Here is a 23,497-nt window from a genome sequence, read left to right as displayed (position 1 = left end):
GGCACAACTCACCACAGCCACGGTCAAGACAGGTCAAAGGGGCGCGAAAACTTTTATACCAAGTGCTGATTGACCTTACAACCCTGACATGGTTGACTATGTATAAACTATCAGCCTTTAAGGTACTTCAGGTAATTTCTAAATTCTGGCCCCTCATAGCAGTTTGAAAAAGACATGGAAGACAGCCCCAGGACATTACAAAAGCCCATGTATTCATCATACTTGATCTAAATTATGGGTAAATGTTGCTGCCTAATAGTCTTGAGTTGGGTTTGGGGGTTCTCCCCCAAGAAAATGTTGTTCAGGGTCTGATTCGTGTTTTCTATGTCATTTCAGACACAGATAAATGCAAGCACATTCAATAATCTATGCATAGACCTAATGAATGTCAGACAATTGTAGGAAAGATCAGGATCAGAAATTTATTGCATGTTCCAGTTGTAGGAGATCCATGACTTTCCAATTTACTGTGGGTCCATCCATTGACACAGAAAGCATGTTCCTTAAATTAAGTTCCTTGGTGCCCTCCTGAAATTATAAAAAAATAAAATCAAAACAAAGTCCACCTCAAGAATGATAACATTTTCATTCATGTTCACTCAGATTAGATGGTTTGTCTAAAGTAGTGATTCTCAAACTGTGGTCTGGGGACCACTGGAGGTATGCCAGATTACCAAAGAGGTCTGTGAGCAAAAGTCATCCACCAAAAATGACTGACATGGACTGTGACGCCGTTGAACATTTCCAATTCGCTTCTCATGACTTGTTTTCTAATCATGCACATTATCAGCAGGAGAAGTTTTTTCATGGTTTCAGAAGACTAAAATGGCCTGCATTTTTACATGCATTAGGGATGATCATTAAGCCAAATATGTCAAGATTGTTTTTTTTTTTTTTTATTGACTAAGTGGTCCTTGATTTGAAAGAAAAAATGTTTGAGAAACAAGTTTAGCCATAATAGTGAATGCTCACAAATTGGGCCTATGTGATAGGGTTCAGTGTCAACATTGTTAACCTAAAATTTAGAAGCACAAAACAGATATTTGGAGTCCAATTATGAACTGGTCTACATCATTTAATTCAATTCAATTTTACTTTTCACATAAAAAATATGCAAGAAGCATAATGCATATTGAATGCTTTATACAGTAAAGTTATGTACAGCACTGCCTTCCGTCCATAATGCAAAAGTCCTATGCCTAGATGTCACCCACCCACAACATTTTTTTAACTGATTGGCTGGGACAATATATCGATGCATTTTGAATCGAGAAATTATTCTGGATCGATTCCAATTTTTCTGAATGCATCGCGATTCTCTCTCGAAAACGATTTTTAGTTTAGTTTTTAACAACAGATGCCACTGCGTTTAGATGCCTTACACACACCACTTGAACCTACTATAAAATAACAATTAATAAAGTTTGAAAACGTTGAAGCGAAGTACAAGGGTGTTTGCAGTGGGGCGTTTACATTAATCTCGCGTCATAAAAGCAATATATCAATTACATTCTCAGACTCTGCAGAACGCGCGAGCGCTCTTCGTCGTGAGCATTTGAGTGTTCGGTTAAAAACTAGCCTAGAGCGCCATCTGCAAAAACTAAGCTCAGAATCAATTCGCAAAGTATTCTGAAAAAATTTAAATCAATCCAACAATTGTGACGCATCTATATATTGTCCCAAATATTCATTAGGAAATAACAAAAACACATGAAGCATTTTAACATATTCAAATAATTTTAAATGTTACTTTTAGAGTCTTACCTTAAAGTGCTCCAGCAAGTCTTCTGCCGTTGAGGGGCTCAAAAACTGAGAACCAAGATAGGGAGACCTGACAATCGTGGTCTTGTCCACAGCTTTATCGTCTTTGCCCATGCTTGCGATTTCGCAAAATGCCGTGGTGGCGAACCATCAACGCAACGCGTTCATTAATCACTTACTCGTATGTCACCTATGGAATGATGCAGGTTGCACCGACGAAGTGCTGCCCCCAAATGTTGCGCTGGTCAAAGTGCGGTCGAAAAAATAAATAAAAATGACGAGTCGGACATGAAATTTAAGATCCCACATGAAATTTAAGACATTCATATGGAAAATTCCAGGATTCAAGACATTTTCAGACCTTAAAAATCGAAAATTGTATTTAAGACATTTCAAGACTTTTTAAGGACCCGCGGGGACCCTGTGTAAAAAGATATTTACATATTTACATATTTATTAAACCTGTCATTATGTCCTGACAGTAGAATATGAGACAGATAATCTGTGAAAAAAATCAAGCTCCTCTGGCTCCTCCCAGTGGTCCTATTGCCATTTGCAGAAAGTCATGCGCTCCCGGTAAAAACCAACCAATCAGAGCTGCGGTCCGTAACTTTGTTTGTGTTCAAAATGTAGAAAAATGAACATAATAAGCGAGTACACCATGAATCCATTTTTCAAACCGTGTTTTTAGCTTTTCCTGAATCACTAGGGTGCACCTATAATAAGTGTTTATATTCGGACTATTTTAGATTTATTCGGGGGTACCGCGGCGGAGTAACCCAGTACCTTTGTGATTCTTCATAGACAAACAGAGAGAAGTAGCTCCGGCTACAATGTTCTTCCGCAAGACGCAAGCAGTTCTGTTTATTAACCGCTAGAGCGTCAAAAGTTCCCTACTGCAGCTTTAAATCCACAACCTAATAAAAGTAAACAATTATGCATAAAAACAACTAATTCACAAGCCTCTCTGTAGAGTGCCATACAGGAATCTAGTGGTTACACCATGAAATTAACTTTTTCTTCTTGCTCTCACCAGGAGGTGCTATTTTGTCTTCATTTTAAAAGCCTAGTGTCTATTTTAATGGATTGTACAAAATCTTTTTACTAAATTGGTACGGTTTTCAATAGCAAATATTTATCAGAATTGTTGCATTAATATGAATTCGGACCATTAAATTATCTCAAAATACAAAAGAAAAAATATGATTGAACAAAAACATATTAGATTGATTTTACTAAGAAAAAAGAAAGTTACATTTCCGGTGTCCATGAGTAAAGACCATGAGTGTGGCTCCCAAATGAGGAGTGCACAAGGGTTAACAACAGGGACGTGAACAGCATGAGTATGAGCATGTGCTTGAGTCTGAGCCACCAGTGAGACCACCAAGTAGCAGGCCTAAGAGTAGTGCGGAAGAGTCTGATGAAGGTCTCTGCATGCTCATGATTGTATTCATCTGCTCGCTGTGTTGCCTCATCATCAAATTCACAGTTTCATCATGTCTTTTGTTCATGTTTTCTATCATCTTTTTAAAAAGCTTGTCACTTTTCTTTTCTGCTTCCTTATTTTTCCTCTTAAAGTCTTCTATCTCTTTAGTCATCCTGTCAGCCTTCTCCTTAAAGCCCTTCTCCAAAAGAGCAGCCTGCTCCCTCAGTTTACTGTCCATACCACGCTCAGCCTCCTCTCTCTGAAGTATCATCTCCTCATCCATCTTCTTCTTCATTTGCCTCAACCTCTCTTCATTACTCTGTCTCTCTGCTTCCATTTTCTCAACTAATTGTCTCTGTTTCTGATCCTTGGTGTTTATTTCTTGAGCCAGGAGAACAGCCTTCTCTTGTTGCTCTGGGAGAAAAAAAAACAAAGAAACAATATGAAATATTACACTCTGCTGTGTTTAGCTCCAACCTTAAACAAACACACCTGAACCAGCTCTACAGAACCACTTGAAAGTCATAGGCAGGTTGGGAATATATTATGCAAGATATGTTTACTCTGAATGTAGTTTACACACATACTAAATAAAGTCATAACTTTAACAGCACATTATAAAAAATAGATCATGTTCTAAGCTATGTACAGAAAACTACTTGTTGAGTCTACTTAAACCTTGTTATTCTGCGGCCTTAAAATTAAAATTTACCTTGACAATAAACAATAAAATAACTCGTATTAGGAAAAAAAATAACTTCGATGCTCTGCTGCCTTAAAATTATTATTAACATTAGAGTGAAATAAGCCAAAATTATGAATTCACTAAAGTTGTTGAAAGTATTGCTTCCTAGTTCAGTCAACAAATATTGTAATTCTAACAAGTAAATCCATGTCAAATTTTTATTTTAATTTATGTCGAGTTCACTCTGCAAAGTTTTCAAACTCCTCGGATCACCGTTTTTTCACACTGCCTGACTATCTAGGGTAGCATTCAGCTGTTGCTGTGTTCAAATTGCATAATGGATTGCCTACATGGGGTTTCACATTGCATGACTTCAAAATAGGAAGAATCGCCGACAGCTCTGTCTGGTCCGCAAACTTTCACAACAATACACACTCAAGAAATGATAAGGAAATAACGTGCATTAGACCGGAGTTCTCAAGCGAGACTGGAATTATTAAATAGCCCGCAAATTGTCTGTAAGCTGATTTCCAGCCATAAGGAGAAAAAAGAAAAACAGATTATGCAGAAGGGAGATGCAGGGAACAGGGATTGGGTGTTCTGCAAAGAGAGTTGGAGATAAATCATTTAGCAGTAATTTTTATGCTGATGTTGTGGCTGGTCAAGCAAATGTTTGTGCTTTTTTTCTGTATGATATAATTGTTCATATATCTATTAAAACACTGATATTCTGGTTTATTACTCTTCCCCGAACTTCTCTCTGCCCATATCTTAGTCTCTCACTGGCTGCAGGTCATCAGGGATGTAGTTTTCAATCAGTACTCATTTCACATAGCGTGATTGTGAATCGCCATCAGCTCCAGATATTTAGCATGCCAAATATTTAGCAGGCATCAGCGATGTGTCGGTGATTCCCTCAGATCGCGTGTTTGATAATACACACTGCGTGATTGTTGATCGCATGAACAAGCACAGGTCGGTGAGTGAAAAATCATGCAGTGTGACATCAGCATTGAAATCAATTGTTTAAACTTAAGCACATTTGTTTCCCCACTTAAGTATTTTTTTTCAATTAAGACAACTCGTTTCATTCCAGTTTTAATTATTTTATATTTCAAATAATTTGCTATTTATTTTCATATATAGAAATATATCAACTGCAGTGATGCACTACATGTGATGTTGTTCATATGTCTAGGCTAAAAACTGCTTGCTAAGAACTGTTTTTGCGATTAGTGAGCCAATAACTTATTTCAACTAGTATTCATATTTTTTATCCAATTATTGATGAGTTTCGAACAGCTGTACAAGATAAGCAAGATCATTTACATCCAGCCAGTTGTACTCTCGATTTCGTGTTGGGATCCAGATCACCCTGTTGAGTTTGTATTGAGATAACTGCCTGGATGTACATTACCCCGTTCATAACTCCAAAAGCTGAAATTGTATTTTCATAGCTAACACTAAAAATATATTTAATGCTGACCAAGAAAGATGAGGATCATAAAAGGAAATTAATATTGTTTGATTAATATTAATAAACTGTAAAGAGTCCATTCACTGATGTACTGGCTTTCTACACTATTTGGTGATACAGTTGCATTATTATGTTCTGTTCTAGGATGTAGCAACCTCTCACCCATGATCTTTCTCTCTTTCTCTGTCAGTTTTTTGTCAGCTTGCAGAATGGCGTTAGAATCCACAGATTTCTGCTTCAGAAACTCTTCTAGTGTGTCTTCCGCCTATGGACAAAACATGTGATATTGTGAAAACTGCTACAACTATTATTATTGCTACATGATGATTAATACTACTACTACTACTATTAATATTTATGAATGATTATTGTGAAGAAAATGCTAATGCTCTCACTACAAACTTCACACACACAAAAAGACTAAAACTTCAACAATTGTAGTGAATAATAATAATAATAATAATAATAATAAAACAAAAATAGTGCTAATTACACTTTGGCAGGAGTGTCACAGTTTGGTTTTACATTGAAAATGTTTTTCTAGCCTTTTGGACTATCCAAATGAGTTCCATTGATGTTTAACTTTAAAGGGATAATTCAAAAATCTAAATGATGTCATTAATAACTCACCCTCATGTCATTCCAAACCCATAAGACCTCCGTTCTTCTTCAGAACACAGTTTGAGATATTTTAGATTTAGTCCGAGAGCTCTCAGTCCCTCCATTGAAACTGTGTGTACGGTATACTGTCCATGTCCAGAAAGGTAAGAAAAACATCATCAAAGTAGTCCATGTGACATCAGAGGGTCAGTTAGAATATTTTGAAGCATCGAAAATACATTTTGGTCCAAAAATAGCAAAAACTACGACTTTATTCATCATTGTCTTCTCTTCTGTGTCTGTTGTGAGAGAGTTCAAATCAAAGCAGTTTGTCATATCCGGTTCGTGAACGAATCATTCGATGTATCCGGATCTTTTTGAACCAGTTCACCAAATCGAACTGAATCGTTTTAAACGGTTCGTGTCTCCAATACGCATTAATCCACAAATGACTTAAGCTGTTAACTTTTTTAATGTGGCTGACACTCCCTGAGTTCAAACAAACCAATATCCCTGAGTAATCAAGATAATGGAGTATTCTCAAGTGGATTAATGCATATTGGAGATCGGTTTAAAACGATTCTGGACACGGAAGAGAAGACAATGCTGAATAAAGTCGTTGTTTTTGTTATTTTTGGACCAAAATGTATTTTCGATGCTTCAAAATAATCTAACTGACCCTCTGATGTCACATGGACTACTTTGATGATGTTTTTCTTACCTTTCTGGACATGGACAGTATACCGTTCACACAGCTTCAATGGAGGGACTGAGAGCTCTCGGACTAAATCTAAAATATCTTAAACTGTGTTCTGAAGATAAATGGAGGGTACGACATGAGGGTAAGTTATTAATTACATAATTTTGATTATTGGGTGAACTATCGCTTTAACAGAGTTTGCATTAGTAGAAAGATTAAAGACTCTAGCTTCAATATTTGACCAATGTTTTAATGAAACATTTTGCAGTAAAATTAATTTAGTAATGTATGTCAGGAGTGCAATATAATAAGTCTGTATGCGTAATTTTTGGATTAGTAATTCACAACGTATTCATAGTCAGTCACGTCTGCAGCAGTATATTTGTATTCACATAGATTCACTGACTTATAGTCAAAAGATGCATATACATGGAGATATATAGATATATTAACACGTTCACTTAATATTTCTTCAGACAGAATCATAATTTCTATTCATTTTCCACTGATTTATGCGATCTGATGAAACTTAGCCACTCCCTGTGCTGTCTCTCTGTGTTTACTCTTCCGTGCTCATGCTATGACTCACACAGAAAGGCAATTTGTTGGTGAAGATGTCAATATTATTAGTTATTAGATATGTACAAGGAAGAGCACAGGAAACGCATCACAGGATGATGGGGCGGGGCGTGATGCATTTCTGCTCCTCTTCCTTACATATCTGACCATAACAAAATACAGATAAAAACTTTTACACAAAGAGCAAAGATACGCAATACCCTGCGTTCAGAGTCTTCATCAAGCTAGACAACAACATGTGCAGCACATTCTATCCCAGAGAGACAAAAGCGGTCTGACCATAAGTTTCTGGCCCAACGATGCAAAAGACATTTGTAACAAGATTAAGTTCTGACGAGCCAAACTTCATTTCAATGTACTTTTATCTTTGTGTTCCAGATTAACAACCTTCAGCACTGACCTCATGGCCTCTTTACTGGTCGTTTTCTCCCGTCTTCCCACTCTCTAAACTTTTCTACCATATTTCCATGCCCCTTTCTTGAGTCTTTCTCAATTCTGACTCTTTAAAGTGCACTTTTTCAACAAAATGGCTTAGAATGGTGCATAAGTATGGAAATTGAGATGCACATGTCTTGAATAAGGACTCATCAGTATTTAGCAAGAAGGAACCAGGATTCAAACCAGGAAACTATTTAAAGTTGATTTCTCTACTCGTAATACACTGTATTCCACATTCTATAAACACTATGAATATTATAGGAAAACAAGAAAGTCCTCTTATAGATTTAAAAAAAAAAACAGGTGTGGTGTTGCAGCAATTTTGTTAAATACTGATACTCACTTTGACTCCCTTGTTGGCTTGAGTTTTGTATTTCTTTACAATTTCTTTGAGATCCTGGGAGAAGAGAACATAACCACCAGCTATGGCATAAAAACCTTTCTTGAGGTTTTCGGTCATTGGTGCAGAGAAGGTTGTCAGGAGATTCTCACATCTTTTCTTTGAAGCCTCCTCATTTTGGTCCAGGTATCCATCAAAGAGTTTATTCATTTCTTCCTGTAGCGTTACACAAAATAGCAGACACAGAAAACTTTTTAATGGCAATTTAATATAATCTAATGGCATCATCAAATGTAGCTCTTGATTCAGAATCAGAGACATGATTAAAGCCAAAACACTGTGTCTCATTCACCAGTAAATTCTTAATTTTCTTTGTAAATTCTTTTCTTAGAGACACCATTGCACATGTGCAGGCTGTGTGAAGAAGCCTGTTGCTACTCTAACCTTTACAATCCATCAATAAAACAATATTAAGACAGCCAGATGTGCAATAATTCTGGGCAATTGTTTGTTCACATGTTTTGTTTTGTTTTGCAGAGCAAACCATCAGCGTACACTTTTGGTAATATAAATACAAGTAGTCCGTGTCCGCACTGTCTGTGTACGCATCCGGATTGCTCAAGCGGATGCATATACAGGCTTAACAAGTTATATTTAACAGCATTACATAATTTAATTACAAAAGGATAGTGCTCTCAAAATTAATGCATTAATGCATGCAATTAATCTTTTCGCTTTAACACGTAAAAAATATTTAATGCAGTTAAATCAGTGGCGGACCTGGGGTTTGGCCACCCCACCTACAAACTGCTGCTTCTGTCTCTTTTATTCTTGACAACGAATGCATTTATTTAGACACCAAATGTCTTTACGACCACATCAAACACGAGACTTTTCAGCAGAGCAGATCCTCCCTAAACGCAAAGTACCCATGTAGAGTAAGATCCCCGAAAGAGTAGGTACCCAGCTTGCTCTCAAAGATTATTTAATTTTAGTTTCATTTTTGAAATACGGACACATATTGGCTATATAATTTAATTGGTTATTTTTTTAATCGATTGACAGCACTACAAAATAAATGTAACTGTAATCTGTTAAGAGTTTCTGAGAAAAATGTGTAATTAAGCTACAGTTACTTATGAAAATGTTAAAGATTTCAAAAGGGTTACTTTATTAAAAAATCTAGGATATGCTATATAGTATTATTTTGTTGCTTTGCCTGTTTTGATGTGCATGATGGCATTGGAGCACACCACATCTGCTAACCACATCAATGCACATTGCCGTTGATAAGATGACACCATGGTAAGTGATAAAAATGCATTCCAGTGCTTTAAAATTAAATTATTGTAATCTTAATTCAAGTGAAGAAAAGTATTAAAAAATATAATCAGTTAAATAAATAACGTAATTGGAATAGTAACACTACTTATTACTTATATACTTATTAGTAACTTGTAATCTGTAACATATTACATTTCCAAAGTATCCTTCCCAACACTGTATATATGTTCTCTTTCTGTCAGTCACGTTGATGTTATGTTGATATTAACATTTGAGGTCTCAACTTGGGAGGCCCAATCACCTCTGAGTAATATAAAAATGGTAAATGAAGATTGGCATTTGCATGCATTCCATGGTGGACATAGTGTTTAATTTAGGAACAGATGTTGATGGCTGCATCAGGGATGGCCTAAAGTCCTCTGATAATGATGACTCTGCTGTGTTCACCTCGTCTGGGGTGGTTGCTCAATCGGAGTTATACTTGAAGTTAACAGCCATGCTTGCCCGGAAATCAGTGAGAATTGAGCTGGAGATGAACCCACTGTCTTGCTTTGAGCCTTTGTGGCTGGATGATTGGTCGCTGAGGCGGGACAAAGTGCACAGCCACACTCTGCCCCAGTCCATTTATTCCCAGAGGTGCATGAGGAGACCACAATATCCTGGAAGGATCATTTTACTGCCCAAAACAGATCTATGATCTCTTCTATCTTCACTACTCTCGAGTGGTGGAGTGGCCAGAGACTACGTGGAGGTTTCTCGGCTGAAGAGGTTGTCTGCAAAACACCACTACCAGTGGAATCGCCCATGGCTAGCATCCAAGGCCTGTAAGCTGAGATCAGCATTCACTAATAAGGCTTACAGTTCCACTGGACAGGCTGCCCTGCATATACAATGGCCATCCTGTAGGTACATCAGGCCAAAGTACTGAAAGAATTCTGCAAGGGTAGTTCTAAGCCAGGATTGATGCATGTTTTGCAAACCGGCTGTGGCCTCTGGGCAACTAATGTCACTGTGTCGGACCCGGGCCAGGCAGTGTCCATCATGGTGGTCCAGGAATGACATCTCCAACTCAACCTGGCCGAGATGAGGGGTACCGTCATGCATCATAAGGCATTCATTAACCCACTGGAGTCATATAGATTACTTTTTGGATGGATGGACAGGCTTTTTGGAGCTTCAAAATCTCAGACACTATTCACTGCCATTACAAAGCTGGGAAGATCCATGGGCCAGTTATTCAAAAAGCTTAATCTGGATCAGAATGATCTGGATTTGAAATCAAAGATCAGGATCATGGTTGTCCTTCCTGCCACAACCCTGAACTACCTACTGAATGCTGGGCCCCAGCTAAAATCTTCGATATAAACTTGAATGAGTGAGGCTTTCTTGTCCGGGGAAATGACATGGCATCTAAATAGAACTCACCAATCTCAATCTTCAAGACCAATATTTTAACTAGAGGGTGGTTGCACACTGTGATGTGGTTAGATGTGTAAATCACACAAAATTATATATTTTGTGATATAAAATACATATTCTTGAAAAACAATAAATTGCAGTAACACTTTATCTTGATGGTCCCTTTTGAACATTCTGTTGTAAATAAGGACCGTTGCACCTACATGTCTACTAACTTTCAAAAGAGTATTAGTAGACTGTCTAATATCTGCTAACTCTTTCTTGTGATGATCTCCCAGCAGACATTCTACCGACTATAAATAACTATGCAAGTACATCAACTTATTCTAACCCTAATCCTACCAGTCACCTAATAGTCTTCGAACACTCAAGAGTTATTAGACATGTAGGTGCAACGTTACTCATAGATAACAGTATGTGCTAAAGGGACAATCAAAATATGTTAATTACTGGGCATCACCTCTAGACATTTCATGTATGTCCCCTCACTGTCCTTAAAGGAACGCTTCATGAAGGTTTGTGTCGCCATGCTGCTAAGACGTTGGTGTTCTGCACACACATCACTCAGTTCCAGAGGGAAGGAGTCCTTCAGCTTCTCCATTCCACTCTGGTACACCTGAAGGCCCTCCTTCACTGCAGCCTCATTCTCAATCACTGACACAGTCAGCACAGCATTCTCCAGAAATGGTATTTGGCCACTGGAAATTGTTTCTACATATGTCTTCACCAGCTGGCAGAGTACTTCAGGGAAAGAGAAGGGTCAAACACAGGGATATTAATAACATGTTGTTCAGAAAGTGCCATAAACATGGTCATTACTGAATTGGTAGCTCTTTTTTTAACTGGAATTTCTAACATTTAACAATAAAAGATTATAAGCTTACATTGTGTCTCCCTTTTCTCAGTTTAGCGCTATTAGATCACAAATATTTGATTTAGAAACCATTATGTCTCCCTAGGGTTATATTGGCATTATTGTGCAAAGTGCAAACAACCTAAAAAAAAGTTGCTTAGGTATTCAAACCTAAACATGGTTCAACTAACAACTAAAGCAAAAAAACATGGCTCTTATTTCTACTACTGTGTTGAGACATTCACTGAATGAATATTGTCAAAATTATCTTATTCTGTATTAAAGTATTTTTTCTTTATTTATTTATATCTCGTGTATTTTCTTGAATCACCTCTGCCTGTGACTATGTATCCATCTTTCAGCTTTTTCATTTCACTCTTGTCAAATATAAACTTGCAGAAACTATCTGTGACCTCAAGGAACTCAGAGGAAAGGTCAGCAGAATCCAAGCTCTCCAGACGAGACACTTTCTCTGAGGTGGTTGGAAATGGGAATGTAAAACACTTCCGGGATGGGAAATAATTTCTGATGCATTCTCTTGCAAGGTTGAACTCTTTAACTGGTCTTGAATTGCCTTTAAAAGATACAAAACAGCTTTTTGTTAAAGAGATTAGCAAAATACAACATTGTTTGAAATTTATCCTTTGCTTCAGGGCAAAATTCCTTGTCAAGAGGTGGTAACCCATGATCCTGGAATACCACCAACACTGCAAACTATGAATATCTCCTTTGTCCAATACATCCATTTTAGATCTTGGTATCTCTTCTAATGAGCTGATGACCTAAATCAGCTCTTTGTTTGGGGGCTCTAGGAACAGGGTTGAATCGCTTATATAATCCACACTACAGAGTCTAAGCATTTAAATTCACTAGATGAAGTGATTAAATAAGTGGTAATTGGTTGAGCATAAGTGATAAAAAATAGGTAGGAAAGTTTCAACACCCATAATACACTGTCCAAAGTACTGTTCAAAGCCACTCACAGTTAGTTTGCTTCTATAGAAAAGACTTGACCAAAGTTAAATTGGTAAAACAGGAGTTTTTTGATGGGTTGCCATGAAGATTTTTAGGTTTCTGTATGTATATGATAAGAAAATAGTTTTTGTCCAATGAAATTGTAACATTTTATGAAGTAAAACTCTGGGGATAATGTTCATGCGTTCCTATTCTCATATGGCAGGCATTGGAAACAACACAAGCATTATGTTTGCTTCAGTATGTGTAGTAAATAAAAACAGGCCATTCATTCACAAAGATACATGCAGAATTTTTTACTTGAATGCCACTCTTAAATGTTCTAGTGAGTAGATAAACTTGGGGGAGGATCTAAACAAATAGGGCACCTATCCATCACCGGTTGAAGGCAGGAGCTATTCCATTGTGACATCACAACTTATCACATTCCTGAATGGCTTGTTTTGAGACACCGATTCATATAGAGAATGACACACTTTGTGAATTGATTTTTACCATAATAGGGTGAATAAAATAGCTTGTGTACAGGCACTGTGGACACATCAATATCTTCAAAAACAAAAAGTTAATTTTGCATAATAGGTCCCCTTTTAAAAGCTCAATGTAAATATTACCTGGTTTCAGCTTCAAGGCAAATTCTAAGTATTGGTCATCGGTTACAGATTTGCCTTTGAGTCTCTCACAACCCAGATGAAACTAGGGAAGAACTTAACAAACTCAGTGTCATCTTCATCATCAGATGATTTGACCTTGATATACTCAGTCAACTCTGTTACATATCTGGAGATAGTTTAGGTTTGAACATTCAGCAAACAGAGAACTTATTAATGCATGGTCATTTAAAGGAACACTGTGGTGTTTTACAGAAGAATGATTAATTCTTTGACTCCTGGTGAGCTTCATATGTCATGTGTAAGGTGGCCCCTTCCTATTGGTGCAGCCTCACTATTTGGGGTGGGTAACTTGTATAAGTAGTGCCCACTGCACTTAAAGTGCCCCATCATGCTACTGTATTGTTTCCTAATTTGTATCTAGCATGCATCCAAGTAAAATAAATAAATAAAAATCTGATAATATACATTGCAGTATCTAAAACGGGTCTCCATCTCTGCTGCTAGAGAGCTGCTGTCCACCAGATGTTAGCTCCAACCCCAACCAAACACGTCGGAACTGGCTCCTGAAGGAATTCAGGTTAACTTGATAAGTACAGACAAGTGTGTTGGAGCAGGGTTGGAGACCTCTGGTCTTGAGCAATTCACTCAAGGATCTGTTGACTCAAATCACCTTTAAGCAGATTGCGTTAATCTCAATCTCAAACAACATAATCCAGACTTGTTAATCTTAATCAAATTTAAGCAAGATGGTCCAAAAAAGTGGGTACTGTCCCATCTTTAATGATTAAGTGTTTTGCAAACCCCCCACCACCCACCACACACATATAAGGGTGTGTGTGTGTGTGTGTGTGTGTGCAACAACACAAACCAAACCCTTCCAGGCCTCAGCTACAACTAGTTTTTTGCGGGGCGAGTTAAAGTACACATTGCAGCCAATGAAGGAAAAACATAGTTTGTGCAGGAAGTAAAACTGGAACTGAATGACTAATTTCAGGTAGAAATGGTTATTGTTTTTTTTGTTTTTTTGGAACTATATTTGTCATGGACTTTGATTTTCTTTCCTCTAATTAGTTTTTCTTTTTCTTTGAAACTATGCAGACCTTTAACATTGACATACTACACTGAATGCCTTTATCTGAAAAAGCATAATTGGGGAACTATAATTTCAAAGACTGATCATCTGCTGTATCAGAGTGTGCCATACTTGCCAGAATATGTATTAGTCTTTACAACTTGGTCTTACTGCTTTGAATGCATATAAACAATAATTTATGAAACCATGAAATATCAACAGTTTTATGATCTAGGAATGGAAGGATACTGCAGTTCCTCAATAGCCTTGTTGTCAATTGTACCTTGGCTGTTAAGGACTAAAGTGCTACTAAGAAGGACAGTCAGACAGAAGATCTTGGTATCATGCTTTGAATCCCCCTGAAACAGAAAGTATACAATCATTTGACAAAGAATGGCATTACATAAACCACTGACAGCATAGTGACAAAGACTAATTTTCTACTTCTAAGCATATTCTGGAACCATGCACACCCTGATGGCATAATATGTAAAACCTAACACATGACGGTAGTGAAGTCCAGTTTGTGAATGAAAAATTCATTTGAACCGTTTCACCAAATCTGACTGGACCTGATTTATGTCCTGAGTCGGCACTGATCCACAAGCCACACAATCTGTGAACTAGGTTTTTTTTTTTTAAATAAGTCCAACACTACAGCTCAAAATCAGTAAATAATTCAAAAACTTAGTGAGGTATGCTATTGCTAACTCTTTTTTGAATTTGCATTGCACAGCATTTCTAATGTCAACAGTACACTGAACTGAGAACCAATACCAAGAACCAGTGAATGCACTGAGATTTGAAAGATGAAGCTGCATGTAATGGGTTACACTTTTTTAAGATGTATACACTAATAAAGTATGTACAATTGTCACTGTTGGACTTTTTTAAATCTTTTTAATTAGCAGAGAAATTAGGGCCTTAATGTGTGGTGGTATTTACTGTGTGCATGAATATTTGCACTCTGAATTGTAGTGGTTATTCAACGTGTGTGTGTGCATCAAATTTGTAGTGGGTTTTGTTTTTGCTATTATTTAATCTGCCCTACTTTTTTTAGACACCAGCTCATGGACAAACCTGGCAACCTGCTTCCTTTTTTTATACTATGCCCATATTTGGGTGACACATACTGCGCTTCCTTCCCTGCTAATGTGACTTAATCTGTTTATTAGAACTTGTCACCATGCAACACCTTTCTGCCCATATTTGGGCAATCCTTTCTGTCGTTGAGTTACTTTATTATTGACTCTGCCTTGCTGCTGATGATTTGAAATTAGCAACTAATAGTTTAACAGCTGGCCATGCCTTGGTGAAAGGAGATAAAAACTGGTTCTTTAAGCGAGAAGATGCCTCGTGGTGGATCTGCTGCCGTTGTGTTCAAAGGACTGGCCTGGTCTGCAAATGAAGGCCAGGTTCTTAGGGCCATTATCTATGTGTTGGTGTTCATTGTGGTTGCTTGCTCCTAGCCTCAGCAATATCCATCCTGTGGTTCCACTGTCTCGTGCTGTCCTCAAACTTCTCTCAATGCTCACTAATGTTGCCTGAAGGGCTGTAACTATCTTATTGCATTACAATGTGTGACCTCTGCTATCTGTGTCTGTGCTCTTTTTCTAGCCTCTGGCTTATACATTTTGGGGTTCTGGGCCCAGTGCTGCTGTGAAGACTGCCTTTTTTGTTATACTGGAATCTCCATCAATGTTTGATGCCTAGAGTATTGAAAGTTCTCCTGTGGGTTTGATGACTGCCGTGACCCTCTGGACGTGTCCACTCAACTGTTGAGGGAGGACAGGTGCTACGAATTACCTAGAAGCTTCCAGTCACTGAAGCTTGACCTCTTTAAAGGGTTATAGAGACTTTATCTTCGAGGACTTTGCTTTACGTTAGTATTTAGTGCTTACTGGACCATTAATAAAGTATTTCAACCTTTGACTGTTGGGTTTCTGTGGCTGGGACTGGAGTCAATTTAACGTTGGTCACTAGGTGACAATTAATTTGCAAACAATTAGTTTATAGTTAATTCATTTTTTTTATAAACCATAGTCAACACACTAGTTCTTCACTCATTATCTAAATAATTAAACAATTTGTTTAATTAGCTCATTTGTACAGTTAAATGATTTAACATCTTAACCATAAATACAGATTAGGTCATGGAAAGCGGGAAATGTCATATTTAATACTTCATTAACATATTGGTTGTTTATTAGTACTTATAAAGCACATAAGTGTTTTTCACAAGTTCATCAAACGACCGCAGTAAGAATATTTCATTAAGCACGGTGAGTAATGGCTTCTCCTGCTATTTTTATTTGCACTTCTTGCCACATGTACAGTTTATCTATCTCTGTCGCTGATGAGGGATTCACACGTGATAAATGCAGGGAAATAGTTGATGAAATAGAAGATTTCAGAATTAGAGACACGCATCCAAACTTTAATTGAGGACAGTAAGCGTCTAGCTCAGGGATTCCTGTACATTGTTCGGTTCCGGAAACAGAGCCCCTGCAGCAGGGCAACTGGGTGACGGTGAGGCAGCGTAGTAATGGGTCAAAACACCGCTCTTCTGTTCTGATCAAAACATTTAACAGGTTTTCCCCACTCAGTGATGCACCCACTGAGAAACCTGATGAAAGTGCTCTAGTTATTGGTAATTCTATTGTACGGAACGTAAATATAGAGACACCAGCCACCATAGTCAAATGTTTACTGGGAGCCAGAGCACCTGACATCTTGGCAAATTTAAAAGTGCTGGCTAATGCTAAACGTAAATACAGTAAGATTGTTATTCATGCCGGTGCTAATGATGTTCGACTTTGCCATTCGGAGATCACTAAAAATAACATTAAAGAGGTGTGTGAACTTGCAAGCACGATGTCAGACACTGTAATATGCTCTGGTCCCCTCACTGTTATAAACATGAGCCGCGTCTAAAAGGCAAAGGTGGAGGTGTTGCTTCAATTTACAACAACATTTTCAGGATTTCTCAGGGGGCAGGCTTCAAGTATAACTCATTTGAAGTAATGGTGCTTCATTTAACATTATCCAGAGAAACAAATGTTAATGATAAATCCCCTGTTATGTTTGTACTGGCTACTGTATACAGGCCACCAGGGCACCATACAGACTTTATTGAAGAGTTTGGTGATTTTACATCCGAGTTAGTTCTGGCTGCAGATAAAGTTTTGATAGTTGGTGATTTTAATATCCATGTTGATAATGAAAAAGATGCATTGGGATCAGCATTTATAGACATTCTGAACTCTATTGGTGTAAGACAACACGTTTCAGGGCCTACTCATTCGAAATCATACTCTAGATTTAATACGGTCACATGGAATTGATGTTGATAGTGTTGAAATTATTCAGCCAAGTGATGATATCTCAGATCATTATTAAGTTCTGTGCAAACTTCATATAGCCAAAATTGTAAATTCTACTTCTTGTTACAAGTATGGAAGAACCATCACTTCTAACACAAAAGACTGCTTTTTAAGTTATCTTCCTGATGTATCCAAATTGCTTAGCATATCCAAAACCTCAAAACAACTTGATGATGTAACAGAAACTATGGACTCTCTCTTTTTTAGCACTTTAAATAAAGTTGCTCCTTTACACTTACGGAAGGTTAAGGAAAACAGTTTGACACCATGGTATAATGAGTATTCTCGCACCCTAAAGAGAGCAGGCCGAAAAATGGAGCGCAGCTGGAGCAAAACAAAACTAGAGGTATTTCGTATTGCTTGGCGGGAAAGTAACATATCCTACAGAAAAGCATTAAAAACTGCTATATACGATTACTTTTCTTCTCTTTTAGAAGAAAACAAACATAACCCCAGGTATTTATTCAATACAGTGGCTAAATTAACGAAAAATAAAGCCTCAGCAAGTGTTGACATTTTCCAACACCACAGCAGTAATGACTTCATGAACTACTTTACTTCTAAAATCGATACTATTAGAGACAACCATTCAGCCGTCAGCTACATTATCATATCAGACAGTGCACTATAGACCCCCTGAGGAACAGTTCCACTCATTCTCTACTATAGGAGACGAAGAATTGTATAAACTTGTTAAATCATCTAAACCAACAACATGTATGTTAGACCCTATACAATCTAAGCTCCTAAAAGAGGTGCTTCCAGAAGTCATAGATCCTCTTCTGACTATTATTAAATCCTCATTGTCATTAGGATATGTCCCCAAAACCTTCAAACTGGCTGTTATTAAGCCTTTTATCAAAAAACCACAACTTGACCCCAAAGAACTAGTTAATTATAGACCAATCTCAAATCTCCCTTTTCTGTCCAAGATACTAGAAAAGGTGGTATCCTCACAATTATATTCCTTCTTAGAGAAAAATGGTATATGTGAGGATTTCCAGTCAGGATTTAGACCGTATTATAGTACTGAGACTGCTCACCTTAGAGTTACAAATGATCTGCTCTTATCATCCGATCGTGGGTATATCTCTCTATTAGTTTAATTGGATCTTAGTGCTGCGTTTGACACAAGTGACCACAACATTCTTTTGCATAGATTTGAACACTTTGTAAGCATCAGTGGAAGTGCATTAGCATGGTTTAAATCGCACTTATATGACCGGCATCAGTTCATAGCAGTGAATGAAGATGTATCATATCGATCACAAGTGCAGTATGGAGTACCTCAAGGCTCAGTACTAGGGCCACTACTCTTCACGCTTTATATGTTACCCTTGGGAGATATCATCAGGAAACATGGTGTTAGCTTTCACTGTTATGCTGATGATACTCATCTCTATATCTCTTTGCGGCCCGGTGAAACACACCAATTTGAAAAACTAATGGAATGCATAGTCGATATAAAAAACTGGATGACAAGTAATTTCTTACTGTTAAATTCTGAAAAAACAGAGGTGTTAATTATAGGACCTAAAAACTCTGCTTGTAATAACCTAGAACACTGTCTAACACTGTCTTGATGGTTGCTCTGTCAATTCTTCGTCATCAGTTAGGAACCTAGGTCTCCTATTTGATCGCAATCTTTCCTTAGAAAGCCACGTTTCTAGCATTTGTAAAACTGCATTTTTCCATCTCAAAAATATATCTAAATTATGGCCTATGCTCTCAATGTCAAATGCAGAAATGTTAATCCATGCATTTATGACCTAAAAGTTAAATTATTGTAATGCTTTATTGGGTGGATGTTCTGCAGGCTTAGTAAACAAACTACAGCTAGTCCAAAATGCAGCAGCAAGAGTTCTTACTAGAACCAGGAAGTATGACCATATTAGCCCGGTCCTGTCAACACTGCACTGGCTCCCTATCAAACATTGTATAGATTTTAAAATATTGCTTATTACTTATAAAGCCCTGAATGGTGTAGCACCTCAGTATTTGAATGTGCTCCTTTTACATTATAATCCTCTACGTCCGCTACGTTCTCAAAACTCAGGCAATTTGATAATACCTAGAATATCAAAATCAACTGCGGGCAGCAGATCCTTTTCCTATTTGGCGCCTAAACTCTGGAATAACCTACCTAACATTGTTCGGGAGGCAGACACACTCTTGCAGTTTAAATCTACATTAAAGACCCATCTCTTTAACTTCGCTTACACATAACATATTAATATGCTTTTAATATCCAAATCCGTTAAAGGATTTTTAGGCTGCATTAATTAGGTAAACCGGAACCGGAAACACTTCCCATAACACCCTATGTACTTGCTACATCATTAGAAGAATGGCATCTACGCTAATATTTGTCTATTTCTCTCTTGTTCCGAGGTCACCGTGGCCACCAGATCCAGTCTGTATCCATATCAGAGGGTCACTGCAGTCACCCGGATCCAGTATGTATCCAGACCAGATGGTGGATCGGCACCTAGAAAGGACCTCTATTGCCCTGAAAGACAGCGGAGACCAGGACAACTAGAGCCCCAGATACAGATCCCCTGTAAAGGCCTTGTCTCAGAGGACCACCAGGACAAGACCACAGGAAACAGATGATTCTTCTGCACAATCTGACTTTGCTGCAGCCTGGAATTGAACTACTGGTTTCGTCTGGTCAGAGGAGAACTGGCCCCCCAACTGTGCCTGGTTTCTCCCAAGGTTTTTTTCTCCATTCTGTCACAGATGGAGTTTCAATGAACTGCTCCAAAACTTTTCAATAAACTAACTGTTTATTCGGTTAAATATTTTTATATAAGTTATAGTTCGTTTTGTTTGTCAGTTAACAGGTACATATGAAGAATCCTGCTCCTTCTGAATGCAATGATTTTGATTTGAAATTATTCTTCACATTACACCGATATGGGGTGGATTATCATCACCTTGTCCACATCTCCGAGTCCCTCAGTGTCCAGCAGCACCAGAGTGGTCCCTGCTTTAGTGGGGTGGGGCAAACACCACATCCAGATGCCCTTTGTCTTAGATTCAATAGTGCTGCCCAATTTAAATCCTAAAGAAAGAGCAAAGAAACATGGAACACTGAAAACATGCATAGTTCCATTAACCTTCTTTGTAAATTTTAGTGCAGAGTAGTTAATTATTTAGACTATAGCCCTATTCGGACTGGACTAGCTTTCTAAACTATGTTTGAGTTTCGTTTCTTACCACCAGACGTCTGCGATTTTCATGTACCAATTCATATGGGACTAACACCTCCGTGTTTATTACAGAGGTGGGAGGGTCTGATTTGTGAATCTGGGCATCACAAAAATCACGCGCTCCGTATGCGTGCATTGCATTCATTCAGAATGATTGCCATTAGTATTATTACACAATAAATACTAAATGGCTAGTATAGCAAAACCATGTTAACGTGTGGTTCCTTTAATTTAACTTGTTTTCCTGTTTTTGTGTGTACCCAGCAAACACAGAACGTTGTGAGGACGTCGCCAGTTAGTCGTCATTTGGTCAGCGCGACATTACTTTATGGCAACGTTGTGAGGACGTCGTGGTAAAGTTCAATTTTTTTAAATCTTGGCTAACTTCCCAGAAACGTCGTGGGCACGTCCTCAAAAGACGTCGCTAGTTATTCCCATTGGGGACGTTGTAGCGACGTGGTCAGCTGGTCTTCAGATAACTTTTAATATTATTGCACTAGATGTATTATTATTATTATTAAGATACCATTTGAACAGCATATTCTTTGGGAAATATACAAAAATTCATCAAGCACGTTAAAAGAATATATATATATATATATGCCATCAGTTTAAGAACAATAAAATAAAATAAACAATTTACTTAGCAAATGGTGATAATGTTTGTTAATGAAAGAGAGTACGGGACAAATGAACATTTAAACCTTAAACAAGCAGCGCACATCACTTTCTGCGTGAAGTACGCGACGTGCGCGTGCCCGTCATTTTGTAACGGTCAGTCAACTTCCAGCGGACGGACACGGAGGAAAGGTAAGCGCTATAAATCTACTTTTATTAATAGATTTTAACTGATATAACGTTAAATGCCATCAAAGAGGAGTAGCGTTTTGTATTTTTGTAGGTTTTCTCTTTTAATTTAATAAATAAATGCTCTGTTTGGTTAATTAGCTCAAAAGCAGTCTCAGAGGTGGTCTAAGGTAACGTTAACTGTTAAAATCGAATATAACCTTACCTGTTTTAAATTATTTGAAATTTAACACTATAAACTAGTATTCATTTATAATTCTTACATTTTAACCGTAGTAACGTTAGTTTGTTTGAATGCCTGCCGCTCGCTCTTGATGATGCTCATGCTAGCTATGCTGTGAATTTGAATATAAACCGCTGTATGAATTTTAACGTTAATTATCGAGGCTGCCGAAATCATGTTCAGTGTATGTGGGATTAATAATTTCCCCTTTTCTCCCTCAAGTGGCAGGCTTGTAAATTCTGTCATCTGTTCATTATTGGTGTTGGTGTTTTTCACATTCATGCTTTTTAATGCTAGTTTAATTCTCAAATTGATCTGATACTTTCGTTTCACAAAAAGTAAACAAATTGTTCACTTTTTTTAGGGCCTGACTGCCACCAGTTGAGTCAATGATTCAGTGAGTTCTTTATAAGGAAATATATTTGTTACCACCTAGTAATTTAAATGTATTATTTATTGCTTTAAAATGAACACATATATTTATCATCAGGTGAAGAGACAATCTGGGCAGCAGCAACAAGACAACTATTACAAGTAGAGATGAGTTTCAAGAACTGGTACTAATTTGGTTCCTGACTTGTTCAGTACTGAAAACATTTACATAAGCTACAGGATCAATAGTGCTGCTATCAGTATTCTTGTAACATTGATTCATTACCCTTTAGACACAACCACATATCCTCCAAATCATCTCTGCGTGGATGGCAGCAAGGATCCAGGATCAAGAGATCATTCTTCATGGAGACTGTTCCACAGGAAGCAGTTTCTCCTGGGTGAAAAACTAAACCTGGTTGTTTCAGCATCACTCAGGCAAGACTAAATACATTTAAATTGATTTCAGTTGGTTATGTGTTTCAGGTCATCCTGACCATTCTGCTGTTCTGGATGTAAGGCCGTGCTGGAACTACATTTCTCGTGGTTGAAAGATTTGTGCAGCGGTATCCAGACATATAACGCCCCATCACACGGGGCGTCAACGCCTCTCGTTTACTTTTAAATGGAGTGACGTCAAGCATGGTGAAATTAATTCTAGAAATTCTAAATAGAAGTTGAAAACTTTTCAAGCGCCAATGCAGCCGTCCTCCAGTCAGAACGTCTTATGCAAATACCCTAGCGCAGACGCAAGCCAATCAAGTGCATGCAATACCACAAAACTAATGTGATTGGCTGTCACTATGAGAAGAGACAGTAATTCCGATCCGATATCAGTGTCGTTTTTTGCATTTTTTTTTAATCAATATAGAATTTCTATACTTCTGTGTAGGGGTGTCAATTTTCAATCATTTCCATGATCGATCGTAGTTTAAATTAACGATCAATTAATCGATTACTCGTTAACCTTAATGCTGCAAAATGAGTCTATTGCAGTAACACCCAGTCACCGGTATGACAGGATGTGCAAAAGTGTGTGTGAGTGTGTGTGTGTGTGTGTATATATATATATATATATATATATATATATATATATATATATATATATATATATATATATATAAATATATAAATATATATATATATATATATATATATATATATATACAGTATTGTTCAAAATAATAGCAGTACAATGTGACTAACCAGAATAATCAAGGTTTTTAGTATATTTTTTTATTGCTACGTGGCAAACAAGTTACCAGTAGGTTCAGTAG

The 23,497-nt window shown here is 37.5% G+C and overlaps 1 long non-coding RNA gene and 1 pseudogene across 1 annotated transcript; both read right to left on the bottom strand.

Moving 5' to 3' along the window:
* Positions 1–403: 403 nt before the first annotated feature.
* Positions 404–2,187, bottom strand: LOC127970057 (uncharacterized). Its single transcript, XR_008156496.1, has 2 exons — positions 1,765–2,187; positions 404–528 (listed from the first exon to the last, which is right to left on the bottom strand). It is a non-coding gene; the product is annotated as an uncharacterized LOC127970057 (long non-coding RNA).
* An 890-nt stretch (positions 2,188–3,077) lies between these two features.
* LOC127970626 (guanylate-binding protein 1-like) lies at positions 3,078–21,583 on the bottom strand (annotated as a pseudogene).
* Positions 21,584–23,497: the final 1,914 nt, after the last annotated feature.

This window comes from Carassius gibelio, chromosome A4 (assembly GCF_023724105.1).
Source record: "Carassius gibelio isolate Cgi1373 ecotype wild population from Czech Republic chromosome A4, carGib1.2-hapl.c, whole genome shotgun sequence".
In the NCBI taxonomy this organism is placed as follows: domain Eukaryota; kingdom Metazoa; phylum Chordata; class Actinopteri; order Cypriniformes; family Cyprinidae; genus Carassius; species Carassius gibelio.
Note: the sequence above shows the minus strand (reverse complement) of the source record. Positions and strands in the feature narration are given on the sequence as shown.